This window comes from Anabrus simplex, chromosome 4 (genome assembly GCF_040414725.1).
Source record: "Anabrus simplex isolate iqAnaSimp1 chromosome 4, ASM4041472v1, whole genome shotgun sequence".
NCBI classification, from domain to species: Eukaryota; Metazoa; Arthropoda; class Insecta; order Orthoptera; family Tettigoniidae; genus Anabrus; species Anabrus simplex.
The window spans coordinates 47,847,074-47,864,895 of NC_090268.1; the positions used below are offsets into that span (position 1 = coordinate 47,847,074).

The 17,822-nt window shown below is 42.2% G+C and overlaps 1 long non-coding RNA gene and 1 other non-coding gene across 2 annotated transcripts in view; both read right to left on the reverse strand.

Moving 5' to 3' along the window:
- Positions 1-17,822, reverse strand: part of LOC137500531 (uncharacterized) — a 71,120-nt gene that overhangs the window by 37,422 nt on the left and 15,876 nt on the right. The window lies entirely within an intron of this gene.
- Positions 10,200-10,283, reverse strand: TRNAL-CAG (transfer RNA leucine (anticodon CAG)). The gene has a single exon. It is a non-coding gene; the product is annotated as a tRNA-Leu (tRNA).

The window sequence follows — 17,822 nt, forward strand, 5'->3', positions numbered from 1 at the left end:
ATCGAACCCGGGCTTCCGGGTTTGGCAGCTCACATTAATCACTACACCGCAGAGGATGACTAGCTTTTAAATTATAATTTAAAATGTGCAAAAATTTTGGCACCTCGGCGTCTCTGAAAATCGTCAAAAGTAGTTAGCGCGACGTAAAACCATTATTATTATTATTATTATTATTATTATTATTATTAAGACGCCGTCTCCGCACGGAGGTTGGCGATCCACGATTGACAATGCAACACGAAAAGCTTCTTCTGATGTATCTGTGCCATATTCGAATGCCCTTTAGCTATGAATTTCTCCGTCTACCAATGGACCGTTTCCCTTGTATCTTTCCTTCAATAATTAACTGCAATAACTGATACCGCTCGTCCCTCATAACACGCCCTAAGTATTTTTCCCCCTCTATTTTATAATATGGAACAGTTCTTTTTTCTTTTTCATCCGATGGAGGATCTCGGCATTTGAAAGTTTCTGTATCCAAGGTATGCGCGAGAGACGGGGGTTCAGATACATTTCAAAGGCGTCTCTACGTTTTTCAGTGCTTGGATCATATCCGTATAGGAGAATAGGGAATATGTAGCAGCGGATCATGCGGATTCATAGCTGCTGACTCAGCTCTGACCTTACAAAGAATTTCTTCATGGTAATGAATTGTTTCCTGGCCTGCTCAAGTCTAAATTCTATTTCTCGTTTGGAATCACATTGGTCGTTCAGCATGGTGCCCAAGTATTTGAAGGACACTTGCTCTATTTTATGACCTTTCATTGTGAGATTTGCTCGTATTGTCTGTATTACATTTTCAAATTTATATTTTGAAGTAGTGGAAAGAAACATTTCTTTCACAAGATTAAAAAACTAAAGTATATTCTATAAGGAAAAATGTAAAATTCGCGAGGGATGTGGCTACGAGGTTCGAGTCGTAGAGTTATAAGCTTGTATTAGGGAGATAGTGGGCTCGAACCCCATTGTCGGTAGCCTTGAAGATAGTTTACCGTGGTTTCCCATTTTCAGACCAGCAAATACTCGGGCAATACCTGTCTACGGTCGCTTCCTCTTCCAGTGCTACCCCTGCCCTATCCCATCGTCGTCATAAGACATGTCTCAGTCGGTGCGACGTAAAACAAATAACTAAGAAAGGAAAATGTAAATATTCAATATTTTGGCCCGTTAAGGTTAATGTTTTCTGATACACTTCTTCTTTCTTTCTTAATCGGTTTACCCTCCAGGGTCGGTTTTTCCCTCGGATTCGGCGAGGGGTCCCAGCTCTACCACCTCAAGTGCAGTGTCCTGGAGTGTGAGACTTTGAGTCGTAGGATACAACTGGGGAGAAGGACCAGTACGACCAGTACCTCGCCCAGGCGGCCTCACCTGCTCTGCTGAACAGGGGCCTTGTCAGGGGATGGAAAGATTGGAAGGGATAGACAAGGAAGAGGGAAGGAAGCGGCCGTGGCATTAAGTTAGTTACCATCCCAGCATTTGCCTGGAGAAGTGGGAAACCACGGAAAACCACTTCCAGGATGGCTGAGGAAGGAATCGAACCCCCATCTACTCATTTGACCTCCTGAGGCTGAGTGGACCCCGTTCCAGCCCTCGTACCTCTTTTCAAATTTCGTGGCAGAGCCGGTAATCGAACCCGGTCTCCGGGGGTCGCAGCTAATCACACTAACCACTACACCACAGAGGCTGACTGATACACTTATATGGCTATAAATTGTAGGCCAATGTACTAAAGAGCACTAGATCCCCTTACTTAACTCTCTAATACATTGAAATCTACTCCGGGGAGGGTCTTGTTTAACTTGGTGCACCGCGGAATCCCTAGCATTTGTATAGGGGAATATCGCTCGTGACTTAGCGGTACTTCAGTTGGTTCGATAACCCGAGAACTGTGTGAGTAATAGATAGGGGGGTTCATTGTTAAACTTGGTGCAAGTGAATGAGTTGTATAAGTACCTACAGTATGTTGTACACGTTAGTTATAGGCGGGCGACTTTACTGAGGGGAAATTAAAAGGTTACATCAATTATGGTAATTAAAGAACATGATTATTAAAGAGGTCTCAACTCACATTGGAGTTCACAGATGACCATATCCTCATAAGACCCATTGTGCTACTGACTGGGCAGCTAGATATTCTCACCTACCATGCTTAGGGTTGGAGAATCGAGTTCCGTCACGGCCTATTGTCATTTAAGAAGGTTTAAATAAGATAAGTTAATTCGAACCAATTAACTAGTATCTAGTTTAAAAGACGATTTTCGAATCAGACCAATGACAATTGAAAGGAATTATTATTATTATTATTATTATTATTATTATTATTATGATTATTATTATTATTATTATTATTATTATTATTATTATTATTATTATCATCTTCCTTCGTTCGTTCCTTCCTTCATTCCTTCCTTCCTTCATTTCTTCTTTCTTTCTTTCTTTCTTAATCTTTCTCCCTTCCAGGGGTGGTTTTTTCCTCGCACTCAGCGAGGGAATCCACTTCTACCGCCTCAAGGGCAGTGTCCTGGAGCGTGAGACTTTGGGTCGGGGGATATAACTGGGGAGAATGGCCAGTACCTCGCCCAGGCGGTTTTCCGTGGGGGGGGGGGGGGAAGTTTGGAAGGGATAGAGAGGGAAGAGGAAAGGAAGCGGCCGTAGCCTTAAGTTAGGTACCATCGCGGCATTTGCCTGGAGGAGAAGTGGGAAACCACGGAAAACCACTTCGAGGATGGCTGAGGCAAGAATCGAACCCATCTCTACTCACTTGACTTCCAGAGGCTAAGTGGACCCCGTTCCAGCCCTCGTACCACTTTTCAAATTTCGTAGCAGAGCCGGGAATCCAACCCGGGCTTCCGGGGGTGGCAGCTAATCACGCTAACCACTACACCACAGAGGCGGACTTTATTATGATTAATGCCTTTGCTGGCGAGATGTAATGTTTACAGTGCACTATGTCTTCTGGTGTAGGCTAGAATATTTTTTTACTTTCATTGTCCTGTCTCAGTCTCATTTTTGGCTTTGGCAATATGAATGCCACTGAGGTATGAGTGATGCTAGTAATACCATTCCTGATGCAGCCAGTCCCTGCTGTGAATGGTGTGAAAATGGCTCATAGGGTCGGTTAGTGTATGCATTTCAGTGGGCTTGGCAGACTGATATGTAATAGCAACTTCTGCTCGGTGAAGAAAGCAACGTGAAACTACCTCACTTCTGATTTCCCTAGTATGCCTCTTCAGTGACGCCTTGGCTATCTATGACGGCTGTTGGTGGAACTGTGGAGGATCAAACCAGCCTTCGGGCTGAATACCCAACATACATATTATTATTACAGGGATTTCCGTCGAAGTAGAAGAGGTGAAGTGTAAAGGCTTAGCCATCTGATCAAAGACCACACACAATTTTAAATTTAGTATGTATTCCGAAAGTAATCTTTTTCTTTTTTGTTTGGTTTGATTCTACTCTCTTTTCAAAATGCAACAACAACAACAACAGAAAGGTTTAATCAGAACCAGAACTTAATAATTTAACAATCATTAACCTTGGAGAAGTAGCTCCCATTTTAAAACACAAGACTTGCTTGTTTTAGAATATCTTTGGTATGTTCCGAAGGTTTGTGCCTCCACTAATGAATTGCCATACAGAGGGAAATTGAATATTTAACTTTGGTGTAATTAAAGAAGCTAACGCTTCCAAAACAAGTTACTTAACAGAGGGTTTTCGAACCCTGAACTTCACTTTTCAAGTTTCAATGGCCGAACAAGGCAAGATTCCACATCAGGTTACCCCTTATTACACTTCAAGCTTAACAGCTTTACACTACGTGACACTCGCTACCTTTAATACCGGAGGAAATAACTACACCAAATTTAGGATCGGAAGGATCCAGAAAAGCTGGAGCAGAAGCTCATACTACACGGCCGAAAAATTACAAATGACCAAAGGTTAAATAGAAAAAGGCCGTAAATAAAACACGCCGGCATGCTGAATCCATTCAAGCAATGCCGTGACCAGGGCCGGCGACAAACGGGGACAGGAGCCCGGGATTAAAAAATGGATTAAAACAAAATATACAGTTTAAATAAATTTTAATGCCAATAAGAATGCAATCTTTTGTGGTTTAAACAGTGAAAAACAAACCAAGGTAGAGCGTGTGTCAATGTGCCGCAGAGAAGTATGACGTTAGTGTTGTTGTTGTTGTTGTTGGCAATTTTATACCAATTTTGTACTAAATCTTTCGGGGTAAATGCGAAAGAATATACACTAATTTTGCAACAATGTGGCACAACGGTTACTCCACAAATGTATCACAATGCTTGCTTCGAAAGATACACCAACTTTCCACCAATTTTGAACCATTATACTTGTGGGCTATATACGAAGAAAACTGCACCAATTTTGCACTAAAATGACACCAAGGTGATTCCAAAAATGCAAACAAATCTTTGGTGTATCTTTGGAGCATTTGTGAAGCAAGTTTTGTTCAACAGTGGTGTTGACAATAACGAAGGTTGAAAGATAAATTGCAGAAATTGTCTGACTAATGTATTCCATTTTTTTGTAACTGTAGTGTAAAATGTCACTTCTCTTGCACCAACTTTGTTGGCGTCAAAATGGTGTAAATTAATGTGAAGAAATATGTGGTGCAATTTTTAATTATGTTAAATCGATGCACCCATTGCCGCTTTTGCACCAAATTAGCGCCACAAATACACCACGTTTGCACCAATTTTATACCATCATTACACCAATTTTTAGTGCAAACTCCGCTGCCAGGGGCTGATAATCAGGCAAGTCTTGGTTATAAAATAACCTTCAAGTTCGCAGTTTTGGTCTAAATTAAGTGAGGGGGGTGGGGTGGGGAGGTGTATCGGAAATTAGGGGCCCGGACCCGTCAGTTGCCCCTGGACCCAAGAATTCTGTCATCGAGCTTGCCCGTGACAATTCTCATTTGTATGCTAATATACAATAATAAGTAATGGGATAACATGTTCTTTGCAAGCAATTTGTATTTTAATAATTTTAATAGTAGTACTAGTCTGTTTCGATTAAAATATAATTTTTCTATCTACATTGAAGTGTTGATTGGAACAAGCTATTTGAGATTCAGAAAGTGATCGGGATCAGGTACCGAGAAAGAAGAATTAGCTACAATCTATATAAAAATCAGTCTGCAGTGTTAAGAATCGAGGGCTATGAAAAAGAAGCATAAATCCAGACAGGGGTGAGGCAACGCTGAAGTTTGTGCCCCTCCTTTTCAATGTTTATATAGAATAGGCAGTAAAGGAAATCAAGGAAAAAATTGGAAAGGGAATCACAATCAAAACCCTGAGATTTGCTGATGATATTGTTATTTTATCTGAGACTGCAGATCTGGAGAAATTGCTGAATGGTATGGACGGAGTCTTGGGTGAGGAGTATAAGATGAAAATAAATATGTCGTACGAAATCAGGTGATGCAGGAAATATAATTTAATTTAATTTCGTGTGGCTATTTCTAGCCGAGTGCAGCCCTTGTAAGGCAGACGCTCCGATGAGGGTGGGCGGCATCTGCCATGTGTAGGTAACTGCGTGTTATTGTGGTGGAGGATAGTGTTATGTGTGGTGTGTGAGTTGCAGGGATGTTGGGGACAGCACAAACACCCAGCCCCCGGGCCACTGGAATTAACCAATGAAGGTTAAAATCCCCGACCCAGCCGGGAATCGAACCCGGGACCCTCTGAACCGAAGGCCAGTACGCTGACCATTCAGCCAACGAGTCGGACGCAGGAAATATTAGATTAGGAAATGAAGTCTTAAAGGAAGTGGATGAATATTGTTACTTGGGTAGTAAAATAACTAACGATGGCAGAATTAAGGAGGACATAAAATGCAGGTTAGCTCAAGCAAGAAACGCCTGTCTTCTTCTTCTTAATCTTTTACCCTCCAGGGTCGGTTTTTCCCTCGGACTCAGCGAGGGATCCCATCTCTACCGCCTCAAGGGCAGTGTCCTGGAGCTTCAGACTCTGGTTCAGGGGATACAGCTGGGGAGGATGACAAGTACCTCGCCCAGGCGGCTTCACCTGCTATACTGAACAGGGGCCTTGGTGGGGGATGGGAAGATTGGAAGGGATAGACAAGGAAGAGGGAAGGAAGCAGCCGTGGCCTTAAGTTAGGTACCATCCCGGCATTTGCCTGGAGGAGAAGTGAGAAACCACGGAAAACCACTTCCAGGATGGCTGAGGTGGGAATCGAACCCATCTCTACTCAGTTGACCTTCCGAGGCTGAGTGGACCCCGTTCCAGCCCCCGTACCACTTTTCAAATTTCGTGGCAGAGCCGGGAATCAAATCCGAGCCTCCGGGGGTGGCAGCTAATCACACTAACCACTACACCACAGAGGCGGACAACGCCTTTCTTAAGAAAATAAATTTGCTCACGTCGAACATTGATATAGGAATTTGAAATATATATTTTTTTAAAGACTTTCGTATAGAGCGTGGCATTGTCTAGAAGTGAAACATGGGCGATAACTCGCTGAGAAAGAAAGAAAATAGAAGCTTTTGAAATGTGGTGTTACAGAAGAATGCTGAAGGTGAGATGGATAGATCGAATCACGAACGAAGAGATACTGAATCGAATTGGTGAGAGGAGAACTTTGTGGCATAGAGTCGATAGAGTGGCATGGAAAGCTGCATCAAGCCAGTCTATGGGCTGATGACACAAACAACAACAACAACAACAACAACAACAACAACAACAACAACAACAACAACAACAACAACATTGAAGTGGTACGTGGCATGTCGCAAGCTGTCCACTCCAGTTCTGAGCAAAGTTCCTTATTTCGCGATACGCTTCTATGCCTGGTCAGGTAAACAACATTAAGGTTAGAGAGCGGTTAGTTTTGAATTGATTTGTTACGGCTTGTAACTTGTGGTGTTATGAAGTAATCAAACGAAGGTAGATGTGTGGCTAGCTAACTGTTTGTCAACAATAAGAAGAGTGGCAAACAATGACATCTACATGAGCCGCACCCTGGAAATAAGAGTATCTCAGCACTAGATAACAGAAGGAATGTCATCCAACACCCAAGGTCTCTTGAGCTGTCCATTGACCGACTAACTTCGCATCACGCCAGGCAGGGCAAAGGTGAAGCCTCGCCTTGCTGATCTTTGGTCGACTACACTTACTCATTTCCTTCCAGAAAGATACGAACTGTAGTACAAAAGCCTCGTTTGTTCTGATAAAGGCTTTTACGGTCGCAATATTGTTTCAGTGCTGGGTATCCACTGTAAAACCTAAATTCACAGCCTTCCTTGAGATGCAGATCTACCGACAGGCAGTCTAGGCAGAACAGACATTTTGAGAGATACTGCCTTTTCTACCAGGGTTACGTCTCAAAACTCTCGGGCAAAAATTAATAGAGAATAGTATCAAAACTCACGAGTGCAAACTAGTACCTAATTTAACATTCTAATGAGTCTCAACAGTAGCGGCGCTAAGAAGTTCGCACCCCCCCCCCCACTGCAATAATTAAAAATGGGTCCCACGTTTCCTAATAAGGAAAGTAACATATTTATTTCGTAGTACAATGTTGTATATTATTACAATGAACAGCAACGACAATGATGATGATGATTTTAATAATAATAATAATAAGTTACACAACTTAGTTTTCAAATCCAAAGGAATTGAAACAATGATTTTACTGTGTATGGTACGAACACACACACAAGAAATGCATATTCCAATTATAGTAACCAAAACACGTTGACCGACACATTATTAAAAAATAATCTTGTTCCGAGGACCAAATAATTTACTACTATTTACAACTCAACCGTCAAACGTAGGCCTACCTATCTACACTGACTGCCGAGAGTTATAAACATGCTCGAGTCTTTAGTATTTAAAGTTTAGATAAGGAGGATGTCTTTGTTATCGCATCTTCGCTGACTGCTGGGTTCTCAGAACTGGCTAAATATTTCAAAAGTCTTGTTGATTGTTGTGAGTGGCAGCAAGGGAAGGCTATTATTGGAAGAGGTCGGGAAACCCACGTTTTTTTCAGAAATAACCACCGTACTCTTATTGACGAGAGAAATTCTGCACTACGGCGATCTAAGTTTGGAATAACCCTCTGTAATACAAATAATGTCCGCCTCTGTGGTGTAGTGGTTAGTGTGATCAGCTGCCACCCCTGGAGGCCCGGGTTCGATTCCCGGCTCTGCCACGAAATTTGAAAAGTGGTACGAGGTCCACTCAGCCTCAGGAGGTCAACTGAGTAGAGATGGGTTCGATTCCCATCTCAGCCATCCTGGAAGTTTTTTCCCGTGGTTTCCCACTTCTCTTTCAGGCATTTTCCCATTTTCACACCAGGCAAATGCTGGGGCTGTACCTTAATTAAGGCCACGGCCGCTTCCTTCCAACTCCTAGGCCTTTCCTATCCCATCGTTGCCATAAGACCTATCTGTGTCGGTGCGACGTAAAGCCCCTAGCAAAAAAAAAAAAAAGGTACTTAACTTAAGGCCACGGCCGCTTCCTTCCCTCTTCCTTGTCTATCCCTTCCAATCTTCCCATCCCGCCTGGGCTAGGTACTGGTCATCCTCCACAGTTTTATTCCCTGACCCAGAGTCTCAAGCTCCAGGACACTGCCCTTGAGGCGGTAAAGGTGGGATCCCTGGCTGAGTCAGAGGTAAAATCCGAGCCTGGAGGGTAAACAGATTGAGAAGAAGAAGAACAACAACCCATGTTTGTCCACCCACTTTTAGAATGGGATATCCCATGTATTGTTAACAGGAGTTATCACCCTACCACAGACCTAATTCTCCAAGTATAACACTGATCTTTACTCAGTCATTCTGCTTGGTGTCATCGAGCAGTGCATAACATGGGATTCATTACTTCGCAGAAGGGAAAACTAAATTTATTGTACAACGTTTATAGGTTTTATAAGCAGAAAGAAAACAACTCGGGCGAAACATTTGTCATAAAAGACTGTCATCCGCGTGTGCCGAAAAAGTTATAGTTGCAAGTGACAATAGCTTTTCAAGTGAAAGAACTCACCAGTGTGTACCTGATGACCGTGTCTTTCTCATCCTACTGCCGCGTAAACTTTGTGCGAGGCTACACGACAGACCCACCTTTTGATGAGAGAGCTGCCAGTTACAAGTGGGCACGCTGTTTCGGCTGGCACAAACAGCAAACCATTTCACACAATTCCGATTACATTTTCAAATACCGGGCGAGTTGGCCGTGCGGTTAGGGACACGCGGCTGTGAGCTTGCATCAGGGAGATAGTCGGTTCAAATCCTACTGTCGGCAGCCCTGAAAATTGTTTTCCGTGGTTGCCTATTTTCACGCCAGCTGGGGTTGTACCTTATTTTAAGGCCACGGCCGCTTCCTTCCAACTCCTAGGCCTTTCCTATCCCATCGTCGCCGTAAGACCTATCTATCTATCTTTCTTTCTTTCTTTCTTAATCGGTTTACCCTCCAGGGTTAGTGCTTCCCTCGGACTCAGAGAGGGATCCCATCTCTACTGCCTCAAGGGCAGTGTCCTGGAGCGTGAGACTTTGGGTCGGGGAAAGAACTGAGGTGGAGGACAAGTACCTCGCCCGGGCGGCCTCACCTGCTATGCTGAACGCGAGGGTGGGGGGTTGGGAAGATTGGAAGGGATAGACAAGGAAGAGGGAAAGAAACGGCCGTGGCCTGAAATCACCTCTACTCAGTTGACCTCCCGAGGCTGAGTAGACTCCGTTCCAGCCCTCGTACCATTTTTTCAAATTTCGTGCCAGAGCCGGGGATCGAGCCCGAGCCTCCAGAGGGGTGGTGGCAACTAATCACGCTAACCTCTACACCACAGAGGGGGACATTTCCTTTTTTATTATTATTATTTTTTACAATTTACGTCGCACCGACACAGGTAGGTCGTATGGCAACGATGGGATTTGTAAGGCCTAGGAGTTGGAAGGAAGCGGCCGTGGTTTTAATTAAGGTACAGCTTCAGCATTTTCCTGGTGTGAAAATGGGAAACCACGGAAATCCATCTTCAGGGCTGCTAATAGTGGGGTCCCAACCCACTATCTCCGGGATGAAAGCCCACAGCTGCGCGCCCCTAACCGCAGGGACATCCTGACTGATGCGTGACACAAAGCATATCGCATCTCAGAGACGTCGTGCGTTAATTTTACAGTGCGATTTTATTATCAAATTAAGGTAAAAATCTCCTGTCAGGAGTGGGATTCGAACCCACGCCCACAGACGTGTACTGCGACCTGAACGCAGCGCCTTAGACCGCTCGGCCATCCTGACTTATGGTTGACGCTACGCAGATCGTTTCTAGAAGACGGTGCGCGTTGATTCTACAATAGGATTTACTCACAGTTGAAGGTAAAAATCTCTTGTCGGAAGTGAGATTTGAATCCACCAGGCTGCAAGTGAAATCTTTACATAGTAACCTGATCGGATTAATCATTTTTAAGGAATGTTCGGGATTTCCGCATTCCTTTGATTACTTCCGATACCACATGCTATTCCTTTTCGCCAATCAGATGCCAGTGGAAATCTTGTATACCAGTTGTCACATGTAAGATAGCGACCTGTACCAAAAAGCGGCTCTAATAATCTCATAACAACATCTGTAGGGTGGCTGGACAGTTGAAGTGGCCCATCGGGCTGTTTCCCTGAGTATATTTCCATTTTCGTCGCCTCTGTGGTGTAGTGGTTAGCGTGATTAGCTGCCACCCCCGGAGGTCCGGGTTCGATTCCCGGCTCTGCCACGAAATTTGAAAAGTGGTACGAGGGCTGGAACGGGGTCCACTCAGCCTCGGGAGGTCAACTGAGTAGAGGTGGGTTCGATTCCCACCTCAGCCATCCTGGAAGTGGTTTTCCGTGGTTTCCCACTTCTCCTCCAGGCAAATGCCGGGATGGTACCTCACTTAAGGCCACGGCCGCTTCCTTCCCTCTTCCTTGCCTGTCCCATCCAATCTTCCCCACTAGGCCCCTGTTCAGCATAGCAGGTGAGGCCGCCTGGGCGAGGTACTGGTCATTCTCCCCAGTTGTATCCCCGACCCAAAATCTGAAGGTCCAGGACACTGCCCTTGAGGCTGTAGAGGTGGGATCCCTCGCTGAGTCCGAGGGAAAAGCCAACCCTGGAGGGTAAACAGATTAAGATAAGATATTTCCATGTTCAATACGTAGAATGTTCGGGCATCAGCAAGTGCGATACTTTCCGGGATTATAACGCAAGTACTGTCTGAATGAGCAACGTCCTCTAAATTTTACTAATTGCCCATCAGTAGTGACGTACTGTCCAACTGAGTAGCTTTCTAGAATTGTTTTCAGCATTTCCCTAACTGCAGCCAATTTCCCAATTTGACGTCGATCATCTCGGTCTCGGACATCATCAAATCTGAGACACTTTACCAAAAAGAATTTACACTGGGACCAAAAGGTATTGGCACACCTGCCATTATATATGCATTCCACACAAATAAAGGTGATGCCAAGACACTGTATTATTTATTGAAATGCACAGTGCTGAACATAAGGTTAATCGAGTATAACTGGTTCCTCTCAATAAAAATAATAGTTTACAAAACAAAATCAGTTGCTCTACACATCTAAAAAGTATTGGCACACCTACACACAAATGAAAGTGAAGCCTCTGTAATTCACGTAACTCAAGTCTAGTAGCCTGTGTGCATACCGTTGGCATTGATGACAGCTTGTACGCGTCTTGCCATGGAGTGAATCAAGTTGCGAATAATCTCTCGTGAGATCTTCGACCATTACTCCAACAACACCGTCTGAAACTCTCGCTTTCCTGTCGAACGACATTTAATGAACTTTTGTCTCCAAGTGAGCCCAAAGGTGCTCTATCGGGTTAAGATCAGGGCTATGTGGTGGAGTGAAAACTCTTCTTGATGCATTCTATAATAACCACTCCCGTGTTCGCAGAGACGTATGTTTCGGGTCGTTATCTTCTTGAAAGCAAAAGACACCATCCAGACCCAGTTTCTGTGCACTGCTAAGTAAGTGGCCTCGCAACACATTGACATATTTACGATGAGCAATGGCATCTTCAATAATTGCCAAGTCACCAACACCAGAAGCTGCCATGCAACCCCAAACCATTATGCTAACTACCCCATGCTTTTCTGTAAGTAGGACATGTTGTGATTGGAGCTCTGTATTTGGTTTGCTCCACACTTTGACATTTCCGTCAGATTCAAACAAGTTAAACTTGGATTCGTCAGAAAATATCACGCAATTCCAAAATTAAATCGATTTATAGATATAATCTTTGGCGAACTGCGAGTGTTTCCTTAGGTTAACTTCCGAAATAAATGGTTTCTGCCTGGAAGATCTCCCATGAATATCAGCTGCTTTCAAAACATTCCTAACGGTTTGAACACTGACCTGTTTGTTGGACGTTGACTGGATGTCCGATACAATACACCCTGCACTTTTAAAAGGCTCTTTTAGTGCAAGACAAACTACAGTATGCTTCGACGCTCCCTACATGTAAGAACTCTTGGACGTCCAGATCTGCGTTTATTTTCTGTTGTACCAGTCTCTTGAAGCTTCTTGATGATTGCCCTCACTGTTGTATAATTAATCGAAAGTTCTTTACCAATTTTACGGCAACTTTTACCCTGCAAATGCAAGAAAACCACCTTGTCGCAGAACGACACGGAACGGTCCTTCCCCTTTCGGACTCATCGTGACAAGTGAATGACCCGTACACTGCGACTGAACTGTTTGTTAACTTGGATTGCACGAAACTGGTACGTCGTACAGTGTGCCAATACTTTCTTGAGCAGGAAAACCCCCAAATTTAATTGATTACATGTGTTTCAGTTGTGTTGGGAAAATAGTTTAATATACAAATTATTTCCTTTACTGAATAAGGGTTAATGCTATAGACATAATGTTCCTAGTATTTATACAATGGCATTACACGCGAAAAGATGGCTGTGTCAATACGTTTTGGTGCCAGTGTATGTCTCGTCTACAATAAGTGGAATCGGTTGTTAAACATGGTTGTGTGGAAAATTTAAACACTAAACTCAGTAGTATCCCACAAATCAACCATGTTTTGAGAGCCTGATTTGTTTACACCAGCTAATAAGAGTAGACCAATTAGGGTCCTTACTTCTTCTTCTGAGGTTGGTTTGGGAGCCAGGATCGCCCGAGTGTGTCTCTGTCTTTGTCGGCGTGACACGTGTGCCTTGATCACGACAAGCGAGGTTCCATTTGTTTTATTGGTACAGTTATTTTTATCACTTGAGAGGAGGCAGACCGGACGGCACATAAGAAGATAATAAAACTATGCACCCCTAACAGCTGACTCACCTGATAAATGAAAAGGGCAGTGGAACAGTGTCATCGAAGGAAAGTTAACAGCGCTATCTGCAGTAATTAGGAATGAACGTGTCAATGTGAAATTAGATCATATATGCAGTAATGGAGGCAGGTACGTGATGCACTCATTGTGTAATAGGATATGGACGACGAGAGAATCGCCAAAAGATTGGACAAGCTCTATCTTAATCCCCTTGCACAAGAAAGGGTCAGTCAGGAAGTGTTCCGACTATCGTACAATTTATCTGATATCTCACTCAAGTAAGATTTTATTGTATATCATAAACGAGCACCTCACATATCCATTGAGCAAACAGGATTTGTTGCAGGAAAAGGAACACGGGAACAGATTTTTAATATGAGGCAAATAATTGCAAAATCTCGTCAGTTCTGTGTTCCTGTGCTAATATGCTTCCTTGACTACAATAAAGATTTTGATTGTGTTGTCTGGAATAAACTATGGCAGGTTCTTGGTGAATTTGGCATTCCACAACATCTAATATCATTACTGAAAAGTCTGTATGGAAACAACATTCCAACTATATGTAGATGGCGACATTTCAGAATTGTTCAGTATTTTGCACGGTGTACGACTGGGCTGCATATTATCACCCATTCTATATACCATCTATGCTGAATATGTGATGAAGAAAGCCCTCAATGACTGGACTGGAGGCATCTCAATTGGGGGACGAAAAATCAGTAACCTGCCCTTTGCTGATGACACCACTCTCCTTGCCAGCAGTGAAGATGAACTTGCAGAATTACTAGCAATGGTAAAAGATGAAAGTTTAGAATATGGGCTAGAGATCAACCTCAGCAAGTCCAAACTAATGATAATTGACAGAGCGGCACAGATCCAGCTGACAGGTCGATTAAGGGAACTGGAAATGGTAAATAATTTTTATATACCTTGGGTCGACCATCTGTGATACTGGGATTTCTGACAAAAAGATTAGGAGACATATCACCTTATGGCGCGTTGCCCTGAGCAAACTCACAAAAATATGGCAGAGCAGAGCAATCACAAAGAGTACAAAGATTAGACCAGTTGATTCTCTTGTATTCTCTGTCTTCCTTTATGGCTCCGAGACCTGGACTCTCTAGGCAAGAGATAAGTACCGTATCGACGCCTTTCAGATGTGGTGTTGGAGAAGGATGCTCCGTGTACCTTGGACGGAAAAATAACTAATGCATCTATTATTCAAGAACTGAAATATCTCCGAACGTCTCTCCTCTCGCGTCACAAGGAGAATCGTCCAATTCTTCGGACATATTGTAAGACGGGATAGTGAAAATCTGGAGAAGTGTATCATGGAAGGCAAAGTTGTGGGCAGAAGACCGCGAGGAAGGACATCGAACAGGTGGATTGAACAAGTTCTGCGTACCACCGGTCTGACTCTTCAGCAGGCTTTAAGAGAAGCTGAACATCGTCAAAGTTGGCGCCGCTTAATCAAGAATACTCTATGAAGTCAAATGGGGTCATGATGCTCAGCAATGAGTTACACGACTCATGATGATGATGTGGTAATGAAGTCGTGTCTCAATTACAACATTTAGAAGATAATTTGTGGCTGATTTTATGACAATTCACGAGTGTATTTAGGATTAAATCAGACAATAATACAATACTTCAATACCTGAATTGAACCTGTACTTCTGGTAATTGGTGGAATGTGCTCTACTTAAGCAAGGGTAGTGCAAGCGCTCACTCTAATTCTGATTCAGACTTTGAAGATAAGCACCAACAAGTGTAATGGCTTGGTAATGGCTATTCAGCAGAGCTCAATACATTTCGAAGAAGAAGAAGAAGAAGAAGAAGAACAATGATTCAGACAGTCGCAAGTAACTCTGGCCGTCGCAGTGGACAGTGAAGCGACATATTCGACGCCCGACAGGAGCTTATGCATGTGTGCTCGCTTACAGGATTCAAACATAAAGTTACTAAACCAACATACATTGAATGTTATTAGTCACTTGTGAGAAAGTACGTATCGTTTCATGATATTGAAAGAAATTGCATCCAGGATTACTTCTAATTTTCTTGTACAAGTTTCAGTGCATCACTACGGAACTGCTCCCGTGTGAAGAGGGCCTCTACAGTCATCTGAATACGAGAATGAATTTCATCGCAGTAGTCAACATTCATTCCATTATGAGCTGCTGTATAATCAGACCGTCGCCAACGGAAGAGAAATGCAGGGACACCTGCCTTAAACATATCAATTAAGGATGACTTTCATCATTCATCATGAAGTCTGCAGTCTCAATTAAGTCCATTACATCTTATACTCGATATCTCTTCTATGTAGTTGTATTTTTCCTTACTTTTGTGGTGTGGTCTTTTAGTTAATTACTTGCTTGCTTTTATTTCCTTTATATTTCTTCTATTAATTACTTCTCTATATAAATTGTGTCGAAATATGGATTTTCAACATTGGATATTTTAGTCATACGGTTTTCCTGACCACGTGTTACGCTCTTATGACAGTGGTGAATAATTGATAGTTTATCCGTGTGTTATATTGGTCATCGTTAAACATTTAAAGAATGATATGCTATTTGAGAATTGGCATGTGTAATCTGAATCTAATAGAGTAATATTTTTCATTTGTGAGTTATATTTCGGCAATATTTGGAGTTTACAGTCACGCCTCTTGGTGATGGAACCCAGTGTCATCGAGATGTTAATTCAGATGTTAGGTAATCATTCAATTTAGGAGTGCTTTAGTAAAAGTGTATGATAACGAATGTTAGATTGGATCTTCGCTATCGATTTCAACAAATTAAAGTTTATTCCATGTGTTGTAACTAATTTGATGACTACCAAATAAATAATAATAATAATAATAATAATAATAATAATAATAATAATAATAATAATAATAATAATAATAATAATAATAATAATAATAAAATATAAATAATGAACATAAATCAAAATCTTCATAAAATACTTGAAATAAATTAATAAAATATTTAATCGAAATGTCCGTAGTATGGGCACCAGAGTTCACCAGAATGGATTCCTCGAATTTTGATAGAGCATGATAAACTTTATATCCCAGGGCGTGTACATAATGCTGCGTACTGGTACATCTGCTGCAGGCCTTACCTAACCTCCTCAAAACGACTAAATAGGTAGGAACTGCACCTAGGTTCATCAATAACTCCACTGATTCTAAAATAGCTAACTATATTCTTAACAAAATCCGTGCATGAGCACCTCATCAACACACAAAATTATACATATAATACACACATAAAATATTGCTGGAAGACTCCATATTTACAACAACAACAACAACAACAACAATGAAAACAGTGGGAAAACGAAAGCGAGAACTAACTACCATTTGTAGATAGTCCGATGAACAATGTACATGTATGAAGATAAATACCCTTCACTGTATCTATATCAATTCGACTTACTGATTCTCATAATCGGCAGTTATCACATCACACAGATACTGCACCTTGTAATACTGTGTTCATATATTTTAACACTTGTTGTAAAGATATATACACACGTCTGTCGATCCTCAACATAAATTATGGAATGTCTGAGATAGCTTTCACCAACATACAAGGCCAGACCTCCACAAATACTACAACACTTAATGCATATGCCCTCCACAATTTGTTGATCAGCCACTTTCCACGAACATAACAAGACTACGCTCCACGAACGTTTGAAGTCCAGTCCATTGCAGCCGTGTCACTCGAGTACCGTGTATCAGCACCACTTCCTTCCCGTACAGTGTGTCAGTTGTCGTTCCTTCATACCGAGTGGTTCTCCTATACAGTGTCACTGGTTGTAGTTGTCTTCCTTCTCGTTCCTTTACAATCTCCCTTGGTTGCCGCCGTATGATCAACCTTTATAGACATCAACATCCCCCTCATCTCAGATGATACGTCTGGATTGGTGCTTGCCAGCCAATCATGAGTGCACCTCTTGTCAAGAGCCTGCCCTGAACTCATACTTGGTCTCAAGACAATAACAAACGCTCGGGTATATCACATGAGTCATGCAAATTTTCCTAGTACCACAACAAGCTTATCTCCTCAGACTGGGATATATACATGACTAATAGAACTTCCCGACACAAGTACATCACAACAAACACTGGGGTAGCCACATGACTCATCCAAATTACCAGAGTTATTAAAGCAATGTTTTCCCACTCGTGCAAAACAAATTACTCATACCTACATATGTGGATATCTTCCAGCTTACAAATATAAATGGCAAAATATACAAATGAAATACTGATAATAATATTAATAATAATAATAATAATAAAAAATCGAATATTGACAATGATATCTCTAACTTCTACATATAATTCGGGGGTGTGATATATGTACTATCACAGTGTGTGATACTTTGCGTTATTTCTGACCACGTGTTTTATGTGAGATACTGTAATGGATTACAGTAATTGATATTGTGAATCTTTCTGAGTTGACTTCTTGGATCAGTTG